This window comes from Phacochoerus africanus, chromosome 1, assembly GCF_016906955.1.
Source record: "Phacochoerus africanus isolate WHEZ1 chromosome 1, ROS_Pafr_v1, whole genome shotgun sequence".
NCBI lineage: Eukaryota > Metazoa > Chordata > Mammalia > Artiodactyla > Suidae > Phacochoerus > Phacochoerus africanus.
This window is the reverse complement of record NC_062544.1, coordinates 38,636,415-38,656,687: the sequence shown is the minus strand read 5'-3', so window position 1 is coordinate 38,656,687 and position 20,273 is coordinate 38,636,415.

The following is a 20,273-nucleotide window of genomic DNA, read 5'->3' as shown; positions in this document are numbered from 1 at the left end:
TAGCCTCCAGGAGCCAAGCCTCACCTCACAGGTCCCAGTGGTCCCCCTCTTCTCTCTTCTACTTCTGTCCCTCTGTGGGCATGACTTGCTGACACCTACATTCCATTTTCTTGGATTCCTGTGTCACCTCTGATGGGTTGCTACTGTGTGCCTTCTTGGAGCTGGCTCCATGTTAGCACAGAGCTGTGGAGACTCACAGAGGGAACATTTCTGCCCTGTAAAGGTTTGGTGAGGGGGTACCTGGGGATGTCTCCACATGTTGATGATTATCCTCATCCTTCACCAGCACTGGTCTAGTCCTCTCTGCCTCTTTCAGTCTGGACTGCAACTCACACATCCAAGGCACAAGGTCCCATAATAAGCACTGTATTGTCTGCATTTAATAATAGGGAAGGCTGGAGTTCCCTTGTGGTGCAGTGGGTTAAGGATCTGGTGTTTTCACTGCAGCAGTTTGGATCACTGCTGTGGTGCGGGTTTGATCCAGGGCTTGGGGACTTGTACATGCCCTGAGCCATGACGAAAAAATAAATAAATAAATAAAAATAGAGAAGGCTGGAAACAATTGCCAGCTGGCTCTTGCACCCCAGAATTTTGTAGTAAATCATTGGATGAGGTTCTGCCTGAAATAGGCACCCACTGAGCTCTTTCTGCACAGTTAGATTCCATGATGGTGTTGTTTTATCATATCCAGCTCATCTCCTCCCAAAAAAGAAGCACTCTGTTTTGGGAGTTCCCTTCGTGGCTTAGCGGTTAATGAACTCAACAAGGATCCATGAGGATGCAGGTTCAATCCCTGGCCTCGCTCAGTGGGTTAAGGATCTGACGTTGCCCTGAGCTGTGGTGTAGGTTGCAGACATGGCTTGGATCCTGAGTTGTGTCTGTGGCTTAGGCCGGCAGGTGTAGCTCCATTGGACCCCTAGCCTGGGAACTTCCACATGCCATGAGTGTGGCCCTAAAAAAAAAAAAGGAAAAAAAAGAAACCTCCTGTTTTATTTTTTGGTTTATGAGGTCTTTCAACAACGTTGGAGTGAAAATGCACAACAATTTCAGTGAGGTCATTCTGAAGGAATCTTCTTTCTTTCATGTTTCCCTAGAAGTCTCCAAATGGAGTTTTTTTGAGGAAACTGTAAGATACTTGAATCAAACTTGAAAATAGCCATCACATGGGAAGGATCCCAATGCCATTAGTCGCTGTGTGCAATGGGGACAAAGCTTTCGACTAGAAGGCAGGAGGCTTAGTTTCTTCAAGACCCGACTTACCCAGGATTTAGCTATTCGACCTTAAGAGAGTTACTTAACTTTCTGTGCCTCGGGTTACCCTTTAGGTGTTAAGCCCACCTTAAACACCTTAATTTCCTTAACACTTCTCTCAAAAAACATCTAATCTCTGGCATCTATGAACGCTGCCCTATATGGCCAAAAGTGTGAATATCAATATACAGGCAAAAGATGTGATTAAATTAAGGATATTGAGGTGGAGAGATTATCTTGAATGATTAGTTAGGCCTGAAATCGTTCACATGCGTCCTTATAAGGGGGAAACAGAGGGAGGTTTTATTACACAGGCAGGTAGGAGAGGGTGATGTGAGCACGGAGACGGAGACTGGAGTGACACAACCCCAGGACAAGGAGTGCTGATGGTCACCAGAAGCTGGAAGGGAAAGGACCTGATTCTCTCCTAGATCTTCTGGAGGGAGGGTGGCCTTGCAGGTGGGTACCTCAGTGAAACTGCTTTTGGGCTTTGGGCCTTCAAGACCTTGAGAATAAATTTCAGCTACTTTCCCCCACTACGACCCACTGAAGCCTTGGGCTTGCTTTGGGCTGCTCTCTCATTCTCCCTGGCCTTCTCTTTTGCTCCTTGACCATCTTGCTTAGCTCCATTTCTGACGCTCCACGGTAGTAGCAGGGGTAGGATGAGAGAAGAAACCAGGGAGGTTGGAGTTTGTCTAACTGCCTCAGGAGCTGACATTTTGTCCTCGGGTCTGGTGGGAGTTGAAAGGGGACTCTTTCTCTATTTGCACCTTTGTAGGATTTTCAGAGACCTCCCGATCCCCACCTGCCTCTATTTGTCCCGGTGGCCATCCATCTTTCTCTTTGGGAAGGTGGTGTTCCCATTATGGTTGGTTGCTTCCCCCTGCTCAGCCCTAGGCATCTGGTGGCACTTCTGGCATCTTTCTATCCATCTAGGCAGCCACCGAGGGAGCACCTGAGAGGGCCTCCCGTTGGTGCCCTCACAGGAGTGTCCCATGACTCATCCTCAATAACATACTCAGCATCATTGCCGTGGCCCAACTCGCCCCCATCCTCTGTTCTGCCATGGAAGCAGTCAGCCACACTGTCCAAGTGTGAGTCACAATGTCCTCCAAACCAGAGGACTCATGTCAGACTCCCCGGATGGCCCCTTTTCCTTTGGCTCAAAGTGAGAGACCGCTGAGGAGGTATCTGGACTCAGCATGCCAGGAGGTCTCTCATAAATGTTTCTCTTAACTCTAACCTCTCCTACTTTTCACTATCTTATGTGAGAGAAGTCTGGGTGTGAGATATGAGGGAGGTTCAAAGGTCAGAATCCCAAGAAGGAATTTTGATCACCTCTAATGTATATCCTATGCAGGATGGTCTCACATCCACCTTAGAAGGTGGCATTTTTAGTTTTGGTGCCTCAGCTAAAACTTCTACTTCACATCTTCTTACATCTCTGTTTACCAGAGGGACCAAGTACTGAGGCCATTAGTCACCTGCAAAGATGTTTCTGTTCTATTCCTTCTGGATGCTTGGAAGTTCAACTTAGTAATATGACCAGCCCTCTGGTTAGGATTTGCACCCAGTCCTTGCTCCCTGAATGTGCTCAGCACACTCTTGAAATTCAATAAACGGCAAACAGTGTCAACTCGTAAAACAAGAGTCTCTACCAAAGAAGGTCTAAGGGCTGTGTGTGCTTGGGGGAGTCTGCAAAGTGTTCCAGGGAAGAACCCTTGGGATTCTGCTCAGAGCTGGAATGGAGCTGTCTGGTTCTTCCCTGAGGGTAGAACTATGGGCTTGTGGCCTCTGCTTAGTAGCTGAAATCCTCCTCATTACTTGCATAGGAGTTGGGCAGAATTGAATTCTTTGCATATATTTGAAAATCACTGTGGAGGTGTTGATGGTGTCTTTGGGCTTGGCTTGTTGGGGTGCCTGAAAACTGAGCAGAGCACCAAAGTTCATCCAACTAGATAATGCATCTGACATGTAGTTAGTAACAGGATAGACTTGCTGTTCATTGCTTTTTATTCAACTGGCTGGGTAATGAGGAAATACTGTATATCAATTGGTAAAGAATGTATTTATGCACTCATCATATTAATATTTCTTGGGAGAAGAAATAAGAAACTGCCAGTATTTATAGACATGGATTTTCATCTGCTATGGAAAAAGGAAGATGACATTTAGACTCCATCACGAAGTTAAACCATTCTGACCTTAAAGAATGGTCATGTGCCTTGCCCCAGTTGGCTGTTGCTGCACAACAAACTGCCCTCAAATTCAGCTTAAAATAATAAGCATTTCTTATTACTTGTGGTTTGCATATCAGCTGGGTGATCCTTCTGGTCTTAGGTTAGCTGACTCACGTGACTTCAGTCAGCTGTGAGTTGGGTTGCGGATCTGCTGATCTTGGCTGGGCCTTCATAGGTTTTGTTGCAATACCTGATGTCTCCTCCACGTGGTCTTACCCTCCAGTTGACTAGCCCAAACTTGTCAAATGGTCACAGAGGTTTCCAAAAGAAAATACTGGGAATGTACGGGGCCCTCCTGGGAATGAAGGCACCATCGCATCTTTTGTGCTCTGTTAGTCAAAGCTCACATGCAGGACATGGGGAAGAAACTCCAGATTGTGACGGGAGGAGCTGTAAATCCCATTGCAAGGATTGTGGAAACCCAGAAAGCTACCATACTCCACATGCAGAAGCTGCCAGAAGCTGCCACACTATTTTACATGGTGCTCAGAGCCTTTCCAACCCCAAAGGTATCTCTGACTAGACTCCTACCTGAGCGCCCATCCTGGCTGTGTCTGTCCCCTATTCCTACTGCTATGGAGGGGTAGTCACTGCCATGAATCACTTGTAAACATGATACCTAGGAGTCCATACTTGTTAATGTAGATGCACAATATTCTAGTAAGAAAGGAGAGGATTTGTTTTGTGATTAAGTCAGGGAAAGAAAGATTCCAGTTGGATAAGTGACTTGAATGAAAACTGGATTATCAGTGACTATAAATGTCACTAGTTAAATAACAGGATTTCAAATTTAATGGATTTACTCATTCTACAGGCACTTACTGAATGTTTCCTAGGCAAAGGACACTACAATTGATAAGCTAGGATAGGCTCTTACCTCTACAATACATTAAAATTGTATTAAATTGGGCTTAGGTGAAACCTGGGCATCAGTGTTTTCTGGAAGTCCCTCAGGTGGTCTAATGTGAGTCCAGGGTTTAGAACCACTGGATTAAGTTACTGATTCAGTTTGTGGAACCAGCTTACTGAAGTACCTCATAACTGGATTGTGGCTCTGAGCTTAATTGTAAGTATTGAATAATCCGTCAGTCTTCTTAGGGAGACAAAGGCATGGCACCATGTAATCTATTGATATTAATGGGCGAGGGTGAAGTTATGGAAACCCTACATTTGTAAAGACAGCCTGGAGTCTAGGAGGGGAGGGGGAATGGTAAGATAAATAACTTAGTAACTAGGGAACATGCTATGAAGATGTGAGAAGGCTAGGGCAGTGCTTCTGAAGTGGTAATGAACATACAAATCACCTCATTTTATTAAAATATAGATCTGACCCAGTATCATGGCCCCTGAGATTCTGCAGTTTTAAAAAGTCTCAGCTGCTGCTGCTGGTCTGTGGATCATCCTTTGAGTCATATATTCTTCGAGTTTTTTATATTTGTGGTGCTAAAATATTTCTGCCTCGGTCTTAGAGGGGACTTTTTTCCAATGAAAAAAAGTTTTAATTTAAATTTTATAGTGCAAGTTAAATGAAAGTTTGAATTTGCTTATGGACATTTTTCAGTGTATTTTTTAAATTGAAGTATAGTGTACATATATGTATTTCCTTTTTCACATTTTTTTCCATTATAGGTTCTTACAAGATATTAAATATACATCTCTGTGCTGTACAGTAGGTCTTTATTGTTTACCTATTTTATATATAGTAGTGTGAATTTGCTCATGGACTTTTGCTTTAAAATGTAATTTTATCAAGTGAATCAGTCCTCACACACTACTTGAACTTCAGAGAATTAGCTCAAGATTGAAGGTCTCACTTAGCAACCAGTTCTCCCCTTTGGAAGTAGTGTGGTGAGTGGAAAAGGTGTGGGTTTGGGGTCATAAGGACTGAACTCAAATCCCTGCCACCTCTTCCAGGGTATGTAACTTTGTGAGCTTCCGTTTTCCATATGTAAAACGGGGACCTTTCCACATGTAAAATAGGCTTGTTGAGTAAATTAAGAGCCACCACCTCTAGCTGCAGCAGCCAGCACAGTGCCCAAGATGGAGTAGGCTCTCACTGAAATTATCCTTGTGACAGTGCACCATCCACTGTGACAGGCAGTGCCAATGCAGCAGTGAGCTGGACTCAGACACTGCTTGAGGTGTGGAGGGGAAGACAGACAAGAAAACCAGACATGACAACAGGCCTGATGGATCCGTGAGGAGCCAGCCCCCGGCACAGAGATGCCTGATATCGAGACAAGGAGACACCCTGCTTTCTTGTGTGTGTTATCATTGTCTGACAGGAGATGGTCTTTTGTTTTCCAGCCTAAATAAGTAGAAAACTCATCTTTCCTTTCTCCAAAAAGACTTGATTCTGACTCTGTGCCCCCCACCCTCCACCCCATGGGGTTAAACTGAAAGACAGGTGCGTCTGTTTTGGCTTCACAGGGAGATAGCATTTAAAATAGGAATGGGTTCAAAGCACCATTGGAGCAATAGGTCTCTCTTTAGGGAGGAAGGAGAAACTGAAGATCAATTCAATCATTCTTCCTGAGGAAAAAAAGAAAGATAAAAGATAAGGAAGCAATTTCACAGTTCCAGAAGGGAATAGAGAGCAGAGTTCTAGCTCTCCTGAAATTCATTTCAAGAGAACAACTTTGGTTGCTGCATTTCATCCTTTCTGATACAGGCTTGACACCCAGAGCTATAAAAATTGGATCCCAACTCTGTTGCCACAGTTTATAGGATCAGAGACATATGCCCTTGGATATCTTTTCTGGCATTGGAAGGAGTTAACAAATTCTTACCTTGTCAGATAATATGAGAGTAGCTGATAAGCAGGTTGTCATTTTAAAGCAGTCAAGGGAGACATTGGAACTTCAGGGTGCTGAGAAACTGGAGAACTCAATACAGGATATTTGCCAGTGGAGCCATCATATTTTATTGTAGAGTATTTTGTGCACAAGCAATGTCCGGGACAGAAATGGGACAATTACTTCTGAAGGCTCTATCAGTTGTCCTAAATCGAGTTCTGTGCAGTGGGTGTCAAAATGCAGTAGGGTTTGAATACATCAGCATTGCTTCCTGGTGACTATGTGACACCCGTGGGAATGACCTGCACCTCTTCTGGAGGAAGGAAGGGAGAGAGCTGTGCCTGCCCCTTTGCTTCTTCACCCATTTCTTTCCTCCTCAATTCATTCTCTACAGTTCTGTCAGATGGCGTTTTCTAGACACCAAATCTGGTTATATGACATCTTGTCTTAAACCTCCACAGGCTCTCTTTCCTTTTGGCTATATAATGCATCCCAAACCTTGGGAGTTCCCCTCCTCTCCATGCTTCCTACTCCAGCTGCTCAGAACATTTCCTATTCCTGGAAGAGCCCCCACACTCCTGGGCCTGACAGATGCAGACTTCTCCCTGCATCGTGCCTCTAAATCTGACACACATTCCCACACCCAGCTCAGGTATCAACTCCTCCAGGAAGCCTTCCTCAGCTCATTCAGGATCCATGAGTCCCTCTCTTTTTTTGGTTTCTCATAGCCCTTGTGCATACCCCTTTAATAGCCCTTTCTACATTGTTTTAAAATTCTTATTATTTTTTATGTCTCCCACTCTAGACCTTGAGCTGTGTACCTGACATTTGGTAGGTTCCAGCGGGTGATTACTGATTTGAAATAGGAAGCTGGCCTTGTTCTGCTTTTCCTGACTTATCAAGGTTTTGTATAATTTGATGGCTTGTGGTAAACGCGGGCTCACAGACATGTTTTAATGACATATGCAAGCATATATGATTAATATCCTCTGATTTTATGATTTTGTGGGTAAATTGTCAATCAGGAAATGGGTGCTCTTTTATTCTAAGTCTTAGGAGAGGACTCAGAAGTCATCAACATGTACTGTACAACTATTCGGGGCGAGCCTCGAACTTTGGACAGTCAGAAAGAACTAACAGAAAAACTCAGGGCTTCTCAAAGAATTTAGTTTTGTCTGGGGGGTAATATGAGCTAAGTGCTGAATTATGGGATAAGAGAAATACCACATGAACATAAGGTGTTCAATAAAGACTATCTCACTGATGTGTGTGTGTGAAACAAAAGGACAGTTGATAGGAGAGGGTTACTTATTTGTGCTTCTGAAATGACTGCAACCCTTAAGACGGGTAGAGTCTTTTGTTTCATACAAAGAGAAAATGAGGTTGTATTATTTTTGAGGCTCGTAGAAAAACTTAAGAAATCTTTCAGAGAATTACTTTAATGCCTCTCAGTCATCCATCACAGAGGGACCTCCCTCATTTCTTTGAAAGAGACTACTTGTAAAATTTTTATAGAATTCCTTCTCTGAAGAGCTCAAAGTACTGAACCATACATACCAAGGCCATGATTCTATTTCTATATTTTAAATTTGTATTTCTTCTGAAATCAAGTCAAGGACCAATATTTTATACAATTAAAAAATTATTTATTTATTTATTTCGGGGGGTCTTTTTTGGACTTTTTTTAGGGCTGCACCTGCGGCATATGGAGGTTCCCAGGCCAGAGCCCACAGCAACACTGGATCCTTAACCCAATGAGGGAAGCCAGGGATTGAACCCACAACCTCATGGTTCCTAATTGGATTCATTTCCACTGTGCCATGACAGGAACACCAAGGCCTTCTATACAATTTAATATTTAGGACCAGGAACAAATTTTCCTAAAGGACTTTATTCTATCTTACCAGCAGACAAAGTTGAGCTTTGTACCAAAAGTCACAGGAGAAGGCACTTGAGAATTCAAGAATATTGAGTTCCAAACAAAAGACAAGCCATTATACCTAATACTTTTGGACAAAATGGTGAAAAAGAGGGTGGAAAATAATGTACTCCACCGACTGTGATTTGAACAATTTGGGGATGGTTGGCATAGCTGCTACTCTTTGAAAAACCTTAGATCAATAAAACAGTGAACAAAAAACACTCATTTTTGCAATGAATACCTCACAAGTGCTTCTTGAGTCAGCTTATAATAACTGTAAATAAGAGGTTTCATAGCTACCAACGAGCCTCTTGCACTCAGACCCAGGTGTGTGTCTTTTCGGCCCCCAGCACACAAACCGCTCCCAAGGCTGAGACTTTCACAGGCCATTTCCTCCCGGACAGGCTCAGAGCGCCTTTTCTTTAAGTTTTGCAGGCTTGCCTCTCAACAACTTTCTTGTAATTTAAATCCCACACCTGGACAACTGCCTTCGCTGGTTTAGCGCCCTCTTGAGGCAGCAAGGCAGAGGCACATTCTTATGGGTGAAGATCCCGTTCTTGTTTTGGTTGCATTTGTCTGGCTCCATAATAGATCTGAAGCCTGGCTTCACATTAGAACCACTTCGAATCTTTAGTTAAGGATTGACGGCTGAGTCCTGTCCCCAGACGACCTGATTCATTGTTTCTGGGGATGGGGTCCAGTGATTCTGTTGCACAATGAAGGCCAAGAGCTACTGGTCTCCACCCTCCCTCCAACCCCATTTGATTACAAACTGCTGCAGGCATAGGCGGTGGTGGTGGTGTCATGGTGTCTTCTACTTCTGTGAATCTACCCATCGATGTCGGTGAGTTCTCGGTACTCATGACTCACTCTGTGACTTCTCTGAAGACCCATTGGGTCTAGGTGGCCCTGCCGGGGTCTTCTCAGCTCTCAATGTAGTATCTGAGGCTTGGTGTGGAGAGAGCTGTGTGAACTTCCCATCTCTGCGGGGATGAGATGGTGCTTTCAGGACCTTGCCCAGTTGTTATCTTCAGAAGCAGAGCGAGTTGCTGTCCAGTTGAGGGAGAAATAAAGGATAAACTTGTGAAAGAGAGGCCTAGCTGCTGCCAGACCCAGCTGGCAAGAGGTTTGAGTCTGATGGTAAGAGATTTGGGCTGAGCCAGGAGGGGAAAGAAGCCCAGACGGCAGGTCTCTATTGACTGAGAACAATGACTATTTTTCACTGAGGTGGGAAGCAAGTTCATTAAAGCTCAGTTGGATTAGCTAGGCTGTCAGCTGCTCAGAGAACTTGGCCAGACCCTGGAAATCTAGCCAAGGATGCTGGGCCAGGCTTCTACTGTGATTTCAGAGCAGCCATTTAAATTTACTTTTACTGTGATCCTTCTGTGAATGAGATTTGTGCTTTCAAGAAAAAAAAAATGTTATCTTAATTATGTATGGGGTTCTGGAAAATAAACTGAACTTGGAAAATGTGGATTTGAGTTTGACCTTGCTCGAGGTTGAGTGACTGGCTTGGAAGAGGCTGTTTCCTCATCTGTAAATTGAATTGTGAGACATACTCTACTAAGAACTGTTGTGAGGATAAATAAAGCCCTTCTCCAGAAGGTGGCAGCACATACTAGAAGTCACAGCCACCAGCTATTTTCAGATTAACTAGGGCCCCTAGAGGAAAGCCTACCAGAAGCGAGGACATTCCCCTGGCTGGAGTTCCTTATTTCTTGGCCAGATGTTGGTCTTCCAGCTAGGGCTCTAGAGACATGAACTATAGAACCTGACTGTTGGAAAACTCTTCCCCTAATAGGCTCTTATTCCTCTGCTGTCCCTGACCTTCTTCCACACCCCACCTCCACCCCCTTCTCCACCACTCCCTGGCTTGGATCTCTGTATACACCTCTAGAGAATAACATTGAGGATTCTTTACACTTTTTATGCAATCTAACTCTTACTTGAGGAGAGAGGAGTTTAAATGATGCTTTCTTTGCTTGAATGTTTTTTAGTGTTTAACCAACTGTTGTTGGTGGACTGTCTAGAATCAGTAATGATAGATACTACTGAAATAAATTCTAAGGTAAGACCATAAATTAGAAGCATGAAATGTGCCAAGACAAGCATAACAGAAATAACCAGAGCAAGATACACCCCCTTCTCATCCTGCCACCCACAGTGTCAAGGCTGTATCTGCATGACACAATATCAGAGGTAGTTGAGGCTTTGGGGCTGAATTTAAAATTCTAAATGTGAATAAGTGGCTAGAGCAAGGTTCCCTGGAATAATTGCTGGCTAGGGTTATTGTCAGCCCCAAAGAAACAAACATCTTAAAGTCATAAATTGAGTCAAAGTTCTCTCTGGGATAACCCTTATGTTTTTTGATTGAAGCCCAGTGGCTGTCGGTTTTTGCATACTTGAATCATATGTGGAGCCTTTCAAAATACAGAGTCCCAGGCCTCACCCTAGACAAATTCAGTCCGAATCTCTGAGGGTGAGAAACAACTTGGTGTGTTGCCACAGCTTTCCAGGTGATGCCAATGTGTAAACAGCGCTTTAACCTGTGGTTGGGAGAGCTAATCTCACTAGACTTTTGCCGATATCCTGCCCTTACCAAGGAAATGGGTGTAGCTTCCAGAAGAAGCTTCTGCTAGATCAGTGACTATGTAGCTAGACCACAGCAAAAGGATTAGAGAAAGAATTAGAGTTGTTACTCTTCTATATCAATCGTCTTGATTTTCTCTCCTTACCTTTGATAAGAGTATGGGAGGCAAAACAACCACGTCTATGTGCTAGACTTTGTTTTGGGAACTTTCCATAAAATCTCTCTTCTCATCTTCACAAGTGGGTATTTTTAAACCCCATTTACAGATGAGAAAACTGGGGTTCAGAGGAGTTAAGTAGCTTGCTTGAGGGCTAGATATGGGGTATAGGAGAGTTGGGATTTGAACCTAGGTCTGTCTGACTCCAAAAGACTCGTCTCAGAACACACTAATCATGTTTTGACAAAGTTCAGCATCAAAAACATCTATGAGCCTCTGGGAAAACTTGAAGAGGAGTTGACAAGCAGGCCTCTGTTGGAACAGCTGGGAAGTGTGATAGAATCAGCCTCCTAATTAGGGTGTGGTCCTCCCAGGCCCTTCCCATCTGAGGCGTCAGTGACAGGGAAGCAAGCTTGGGGGCTGTGTGTGCCTTGGTTTCATTGAAGGCCCTTGTCTGAATGACCTGAGGCTCTGGCAGAAGAGAACACTGAGAGCAGGTATAAGAAATGCAGCGTGAAGAGAGAAGGGATCTCTTTGTTGCACACTGCAAACTCTGATCACGTTAGGATTTAAAGAAAGAGCCCTACCTCAAGTCCAGCATTCCTTGCTTTCATTAATAGTCACGAAATGAAAGAGCCCCAAGTCTTAGAGGACCTCAGTAGACGTGAGTGTCTAGAAGGCTTGAGTTCTGAAATGGGAGCTGATCTCAGGTGAGTGCTCTCTACATGCTTTGGTGCCCATGGTTTGGACGTGGGTGGAGGTGAGACAGTCACTGGGAAAATTGTCATAACTTGGTTACATGAGAGTGGGCTGTCAGATCTGAATACAAATCTGACCCTGCTTGAAATCCATGATGTCTTTGAAAATGGGCATCCAGACTGTCTGAGGTCCTTTAAGAAGATACCCTGTGTAGTTACAGCCTGGGAGCAACAAGCAGGTGAGCCTGTATATAAACACCCCTGTCTTACTCATAGAACCTCAGATGTCTTTGCACTTATGTTCTGTACTACTTGTGTTCTGGACCCAAATGATTACTCCAGAAACAAGTGAACTGATGCAGGAAACTCTGAAATTATGGGGCTATTTTGGTCTTTAGGTCCTGTATCTTTTCTAGTGGCAAATTATTTTTAAAATACTGTCCAGACTTGATCTGTATGTAACCACCTGGAAAATATGGAAACATGTGCTGCCAGAATACCTCCATCTCTATATATTACACCTTGAGCACATATCACTAGGCAAAAAATCAGAGAGAGGGCATCTCATCACCTCACTACACCACAAAGCCGAGTTGGCTTATTTCTGGCCAGGTTGTTTTGAGTTGTGATTTGGGGGGGGTGTCAGTAAGGCGTCTTGCTGACATACTGGAAAATTTTTAAAGATGAAAATGTACCAGGAAGAGATGCAGTTTATTGAAAAAAGAAGTACTCTTGCTTCTGAGTCCAAGAATTAGAAGGAAGCACACAAAAATCAAGACCGTGAGAGCAAAGATGGCTGCTGGCCTTCTCCTTGACGCTTTCAAAACCAAAATGGCAAGGGTTGGAGCTCCCACTGGGGAGTGGAAAGGGCTCCTGCTGGGGGTCAGGAGACCTGGCTTCCATCAGTGAGGTGCCCCATCCCAGTGATTGTAAGGGTGCTGGTGTGTGATTTCATCTCTCCTTGCCTATTTGTTCATTGGTTAATAAAGTAATAATAGCCACCTTACCTCACGATAGTGTTGTGAGAATTCAGTCAGAGATGTAAATGATTGGAAAAGGCTGAAGTCCTTTACAAATGCAAAGTTAATGGACTCAACGGCCTCCTCCCTTTTTGCCGTGCGTTTGTTAATCAGTTTCAGTGTGCTGTGGACTGGCAGATATTGCCCTCAGGATGTTGGGGATCTGGTTGCAATGCTAGGTTGAAAAAGTCGAATCGGTTGACCTGGCTGACTAGACAGGAGTCCTGTCCTTTCCTCATGGCACCTTTGGTTGAAGGGAATGGTCGTTTTGGAAAGAAGCTGAGCACTTCCTCCCAGACTATGTAAATACTACTACAGCAACATCTTCAGGAGAACAACCCTTGAGGAGATATGCTTTCTTGATAAAAATCAGTCTATAGGAGTTCCCTAGTGGTTCAGCAGGTTAAGGATCTGGTGTTATCACTCCTGTGGTTCTGGTTACTGCTATGGTATGGATTCGATCCCTGGCTGGGAACTTCTGCATGCCTTGGGCACGGTTTCCCACCCCGCAAATCAGTCTATAATATATTTACTATTTGTAAGGTGTTTAGTGGACACAAAAGAATAGAAGTTAGGGTTCTTATTCAGAAAGATGCTTACGCTTTGCTGTCGAGGAGGACATTGTGTAGATGTATAAAGAGGTTGTGTTAGGGTGGCTTCTGACCAGGGCATAGTCTCACTCCCTCCGATAAGGACAGGGGCAGGCAGATAGGCAGGCTCAGGAATATGCTAGCGTTAGTCTTCTAACCCATATGCGTCCTCCCTTCCATACTGAACAGCCATCTGTTGGTAAACTTAGGGAGCAGTTCTCATGCTTTTTGGTCTCAGTCCCATTTACACTGTTAAATATTATTGCAGATTTTAAAGAGCTTTTATATTGTCTATCAGTTTTTACCATATTAGAAGCTCAGACATTTAAAAAAATTTCTTTCTTTGTTAATAATAATAACAAACCCAGTATATATTAACATAAATAACGGATGTTTTATGATAAATAACTATTTTATACAAACCAAAAAATTTAGTGAGGAGAATGGCATTGTTTTACGTGTTTACAGCTCTTACTAGTAGCTGGCTTAAAGGAGGACAGCTGGGTTTTCATGTTTGCTTCTGCTTTCACTCTGTTGCAGTCTGTTGTGTTGGTCCAAGTGTGTGAAGAAAATCTGAACTCAACCAGATGTTTAACTGGAAAAGGGACAAATATTTCATTCGTCTTTTCAGATAATTGTGAATATTCTTCTTTGATACCTTGTATCAACACAAGGTAGTTTCTTTTTTTAAAAAAAAAACTTGTTTTAAATTTAAAAATTTTGACTTCATGAAGTTTTTTATCTCACCAAATACAGATGTAGACATGAATGCCCTGGTCTTTTATTTATTTCTGTTATTTATACGATATATTTCTGCTATTTTTATGAAGCAAAACATTGCGAGTTGCTTTTTAAAAAAAAAATTTTTTTTATACAGTGTTTTAAAGGTTACTCTCTGGAGTTCCCGTAGTGGCTCAGTGGTTAATGAATCCGAGTAGGGACCATGAGGTTGCGGATTCAAACCCTGGCCTCACTCAATGGGTTGAGGATCCGGTGTTGCTGTGAGCTGTGGTGTAGGTCACAGACGTGGCTCGGATCCCACATTGCTGTGGCTGTGGTGTAGGCTGGCAGCTACAGCTCCGATTAGACCCCCAGCCTGGGAACCTCCAGCCCTAGAAAAGATGAAAAATAAATGCATATATAAAAATAAAGGTTACTTTACATTTACTACTATCACAAAAGATTGGCTATATGGCCTACATTGTACAATAAATTCTTGAGCCTGTCTTAACACCCAGTAGTACTTTCCACTTTCCCACCCCCAGATTGCCCCCTTCCTGCTGCTGGTAATGACTAGTTTGTTCTCTATATCTATGTGTCTGCTTCTTTTTTGTTATATTCACTAGTTTTCTGTATGTTTTATATTCCACATATAAATGATAACATTCAGTATTTCTCTTTCTCTGACTTATTTCACTTGGCATAATATTCTTCAAGTCCTTCCCTGTTGCTGCAAAAGATAAAATTTTGTTCTTTTTTTTGTTTATGCCTAAGTGGTATTCCATTGTATGTATGCATCACATTTTCCATTCATTCATCTGTTGATGGACACTTAGGTTGTTTCCATATCTTAGCAATTGTGAATAATAGTGCTATGGGAGTTCCCATCGTGGCATAGCAGAAATGAATCCGACTAGGAACCAAGAGTTTGCGGGTTTGATCCCTGGCCTTGCTCAGTGGGTTAAGGATCCAGCAGGTGCCACGAGGTGTGGTGTGGGTCACAGATGCGGCTCGGATCCCGAGTTGGTGTGACTGTGGCGTGGGCTGGCAGCTATAGCTCAGATTCAATCCCTGGCCTGGGAACCTCCATATGCTGTGGGTGTGGCCCTAAAAAAGCCAATAATAATAATATTGCTATGAACATTAGTGTTCACGTATCTTTATGAATTAGTATTTTTGGCTTTTGGGGGGATATATATCCAGGAGTGGAATTGCTGGGTCATATGGTAGTTCCATTTTTAGTTTTTTTGGAGAAGCCGCTATTCTGATTTCCACAGTGGCTACACCAATTTACATTCCCACTCACAATGTACAAGGGTTCCCTTTCTCTACATTTGCAGAAATGTTGGTTGGTTCCCTTGACCAACATTTGTTATTTGTGTGTGTGTGTGTGTGTGTGTTTTGCCACACCTACAGCGTACAGAAATTCCTGGCCAGGGATCAAATCTAAGCCTCAGCTGTGACCTACACAACAGGAGCGGCAAGGCTGGATCCTTGACCTACTGTGTGGGGCCAGGGATCAAACCAGCACTGCCACAGAAACAACTCCGGGACTTAACTTACTGCGCCACAGTGCAAATGTCCTACTTGTGTTCTTTTTGATGATAGCCATTCTGACAGGTGTGAGGTGCTATCTCATTGTGGGTTTGATTTGCATTTCCATGGTGATTGGTGATGTTAAGCATCTTTTCATGTGGCTGTTTGGCATCTTCATGTTCTCTTTGGAAAATGTCTATTCAGGTCTTCCGCCTATTTTTAAATCAGGTTGTTTGTTTTTTTGATGTTGAATTGTATAAGCTCTTTTTATATGTTAGGTATTAATCCCTTACCAGTCATATCATTTGCAAATATTTTCTCCTATTTAGTAGGTTGTCTTTTCATTTTGTTGACAGTTTCCTTTGCTGTGCAAAAACTTTTAAATTTAATTAAATCTCATTTTTTTGTTTTTGCTTTTGTTTATTACTTTAGGAGACAGATCCAAAAAAATATTGTTGTGATTTATATCAAAGAGTGTTTTGCCTATGTTTTCTTTTTTAAAGATTTTAATTTTTTCTATTATAGTTGATTTGCAACATTCTGTCAATTTCTGCTGTTACAGCAAAGTGACAGTCATACATTTATATATTTTTTTCTCACATTATCCTCCATTGTGTTGCATCACAAGTGACTAGATATAGTTTTCTGTGCCATACAACACAATCTCATTGCTTAACCACTTCAAATGCAAAACTTTGCATCTACTAACCCCAAACTCCCAGTCCCTCCCCCTCCCCCTGGGCAACCACAAGTCTGGTCTCCAAGTCCATGAGATTGTTTCTTTTCTGTAGATAAGTTCATTTGTGCCATATTTTAGATTCCAGATATAAGAGATATATGGTATTTGTCTTCCTCTTACTGACTTGCTTCACTTACTGTGAGAATCTCTAGTTCCATCCATGTTGCTGTAAATGGCATTATTGTGTTCTTTTTTATGTCTGAGTAGTATTCCATTATGTATATGTACCACATCTTTTTAATCCATTCATCTATCCATGGATATTTAGGTTGTTTCCGTGTCTTGGGTATTGTGAGTAGTGCTGCAGTGAACATGGGGTGCTTATGTATTTTTCTTTTCCTTTTTTTTCTTTTTTCTTTTCAGGGCTGCACCAGTGGCATATGTAAGTTCCCAGGCTAGGGGTAGAATTAGAGCTGCACCTGCTGGCCTACACCACAGCCACAGCAATGCAGGATCCAAGCCATGTCTATGACCTACACCATTGTTCACAGCAATGCTGGATCTTAACCTACTGAGCGAGGCCAGGGACTGAACCCACATCCTCATGGATACTAGTTGGAATTGGTAACATGCTGAGCCACAATGGGAACTCCTGCATGTATCTTTTTCAGTGAAAGTTTTGTCTGGATATATGCCCAGGGGTGGGGTTGCTGGGTCATATGGTAGTTCTATATTTAGTTTTCTGAAGACCATCCATACTGTTATCCACAGAGGTTGTACCAATTTACCTTCCCACCGACAGTGAAGGAGGGTGCCTTTTTCTCCATACCCTCTCCAGCATTTGTTATTTGTAGACTTATAATAATGGCTATTCTGTCTGGAGTGTAATGATACCTCATTGTAGTTTTGATTTGCATTTCTCTAATAATTAGTGATGTCGAGCATTTTTCATGTGCCTGTTGGCGATCTGTATGTCTTCTTTGGAGAAATGTCTGTTTAGGTCTTCTGTACATTTTTCAATTTTTTCTTTTTCTTTTTTTTTTTTTTGCTGTTGAGTTGCAGAAGTTGTTTGTATATTTTAGAGATGAAGCCCTTGTCAGTTGCATCACTTGAAACTATTTTCTCCCATTCTGTAAGTTGTCTTTTTGTTGTTTTTATGGTTTCCTTTGCTGTGCAAAAGCTTGTCAATTCGATTAGGTCCCCTTGGTTTATTTTTGCTTTTATTTCTGTTGCCTTGGGAGACTGATCTGAGAAAACATTTGCACGGTTGATATCAGAGAATGTTTTGCCAATGTTCTCTTCTAGAAATTTTAGGGTGTCTTGTCTTATGTTTAAGTCTTTCAGCCATTTTGAGTTTATTTTTGTGCAGGTGTGATGATGTGTTCTAGTTTCATTGATTCACATGCAGCTGTCCAGTTTTGCCAGCACCACTTGCTGAAGAGCCTGTCTTTTTCTGATTTTATATTCTTGCCTCCTTTGTAGCAGATTAATTGACCACAGGTGTCTGGGTCGATGTCTGGGTTCTCTATTCTGTTCCATTGGTCTGTATGCCTGTGTTGGTACCAGTACCACACTGTCTCAATGACTGTGGCTTTGTAATATTGCCTGAAGTCTGGGAGAGTGATGCCTCCTGCTTGGTTTTTGTTCCTCAGATTGCTTTGGCAATTCTGGGTCTTTTGTGGTTCCATATAAATGTTTGGATTGTTTGTTCTCGTTCTGTGAAAAATGTCATGGGTAATGTGATAGGGATGCATTGAATCTATAGATTGTTTTGGGTGGTGTGGCCATTTTTACAGTATTAATTCTTCCAGTCCAGGAGCATGGAATATCTTTCCATTTCTTTGAGTCCTCTTTAATTTCCTTGATTAATGTTTTATAGTTCTCAACATGTGTCTTTCACCTCTGTGGTCAGGTTTTTTCCCAGGTATTTGATTTTTGGGGGGTTCAACTTTAAAAGGTATTGTATTTTTGTGTTCCTTTTCTAATATTTCATTGTTATTATACAGAAATGGGACTGATTTCTGAATGTTAATCTTGTATCCTGCTACTTTGCTGGATTTGTTGATCAATTTGAGTAATTTTTGGGTTGAGTCCTTAGGGTTTTCTATGTATAGTATCATGTCACGTGAATACAGTGACAGTTTTACCTCTTCTCTTCCAATTTGGATACCTTTTATTTCTTGTGTTTGTCTGTATGCTGTGTCTAGGACTTCCAATACTATATTGAATAAAAGTGGTGAGAAAAAGCATTATTGGAATATTCAAGACACAGAGAGGCCTGGACTAGTCAACACAGATCCAGAATGATTAAAGAGACTTGGAGTCCCTTGTTCCAGATTTTAGTGGGAAGGTTTTCAGCTTTTCTCCATAGAGTATTACATTGACTGTGAGTATGTCATAAATGGCTTTTGCCTCTAGGTGTTTCATAGTATTCAGTTTTACATTTAGGTCTTTAATCCATTTTGAGTTTGTTTTTGTATATGGTGTTAAAGAATATTCTCATTTTGTATTATTGTTATTATTACTTTATGGCCACACCTGTGGCATATGAAAGTTCATGGGCCAGGGATCAATCTGAGCTGCTGTGGTCAGATTCCTAAACCATCCTGCCAGAGTGGGAATTCTTGAGAATGTTTTGATTTCATTCTTTTCCATGTAGTTGTTTAGTTTTCCTGTCACTACTTATTGAAGAGACTATCTTTTCTCTATTATGTATTCTTGCTTCTTTTGTCATAGATTAATTGATCATAAGTGTGTGGGCTATTTCTGGGCTCTCTGTAATGTTCCATTGATCTATGTGTCTCTTTTTGTGCCAGAACCATACTCTTTTTTTTTTTTTTAATTTTCCCACTATACAGCAAGGGGGTCAGGTTATCCTTACATGTATACATTACAATTACATTTTTCCCCCAGCCTTTCTTCTGTTGCAACATGAGTACAAAGTTCTCAATGCTATTCAGCAGGATCTCCTTGTAAATCTATTCTAAGTTGTGTCTGATAAGCCCAAGCTCCCCATCCCTCCCACTCCCTCCCCCTCCCATCAGGCAGCCACAAGTCTCTTCTCCAAGTCCATGATTTTCTTTTCTGAGGAGATGTTCATTTGTGCTGGATATTAGATTCCAGTTATAAGTGATATCATGTGGTATTTGTCTTTGTCTTTCTGGCTCATTTCACTCAGTATGAGAGTCTCTAGCTCCATCCATGTTGCTGCAAATGGCATTATGTCATTCTTTTTGATGGCTGAGTAGTATTCCATTGTGTATATATACCACCTCTTCCGAATCCAAGCATCTGTTGATGGACACTGGGGTAGTTTCCATGTCCTGGCTATTGTGAATAGTGCTGCAATGAACATGCCGGTGGCACATGTCTCATTTAAGTAGAGTTTTGTCCGGATAGATGCCCAAGAGTGGGATTGCGGGGTCATGTGGAAGTTCTATGTATAGATTTCTAAGGTCTCTCCAAACTGTTCTCCATAGTGGCTGTACCAGTTTACCTTCCCACCAACAGTGCAGGAGGGTTCCCTTTTCTCCACAGCCCCTCCAGCACTTGTTATTTGTGGATTTATTAATGATGGCCATTCTGACTGGTGTGAGGTGATATCTCATGGTAGTTTTGATTTCCATCTCTCTTATAGTCAGCGATGTTGAGCATTTTTTCATGTGTTTGTTGGCCATCTGTATATCTTCTTTGGAGAAATGTCTATTCAGGTCTTTTGCCCATTTTTCCATTGATTGATTGGCTTTTTTGCTGTTGGGTTGTATAAGTTGTTTATATATTCTAGAGATTAAGCCCTTGTCCGTTGCATCATTTGAAACTATTTTCTCCCATTCTGTCAGTTGTCTTTTTGTTTTCTTTTGGGTTTCCTTTGCTGTGCAAAAGCTTGTCAGTTTGATGAGGTCCCATGGGTTTATGTTTGCTCTAATTTCTTTTGCCTTGGGAGACTGACCTGAGAAAATATTCATGATGTTGATGTCAGAGAGTGTTTTGCCTATGTTCTCTTCTAGGAGTTTGATGGTGTCCTGTCGTATATTTAAGTCTTTCAGCCATTTGGAGTTTATTTTTGTGCATGGTGTG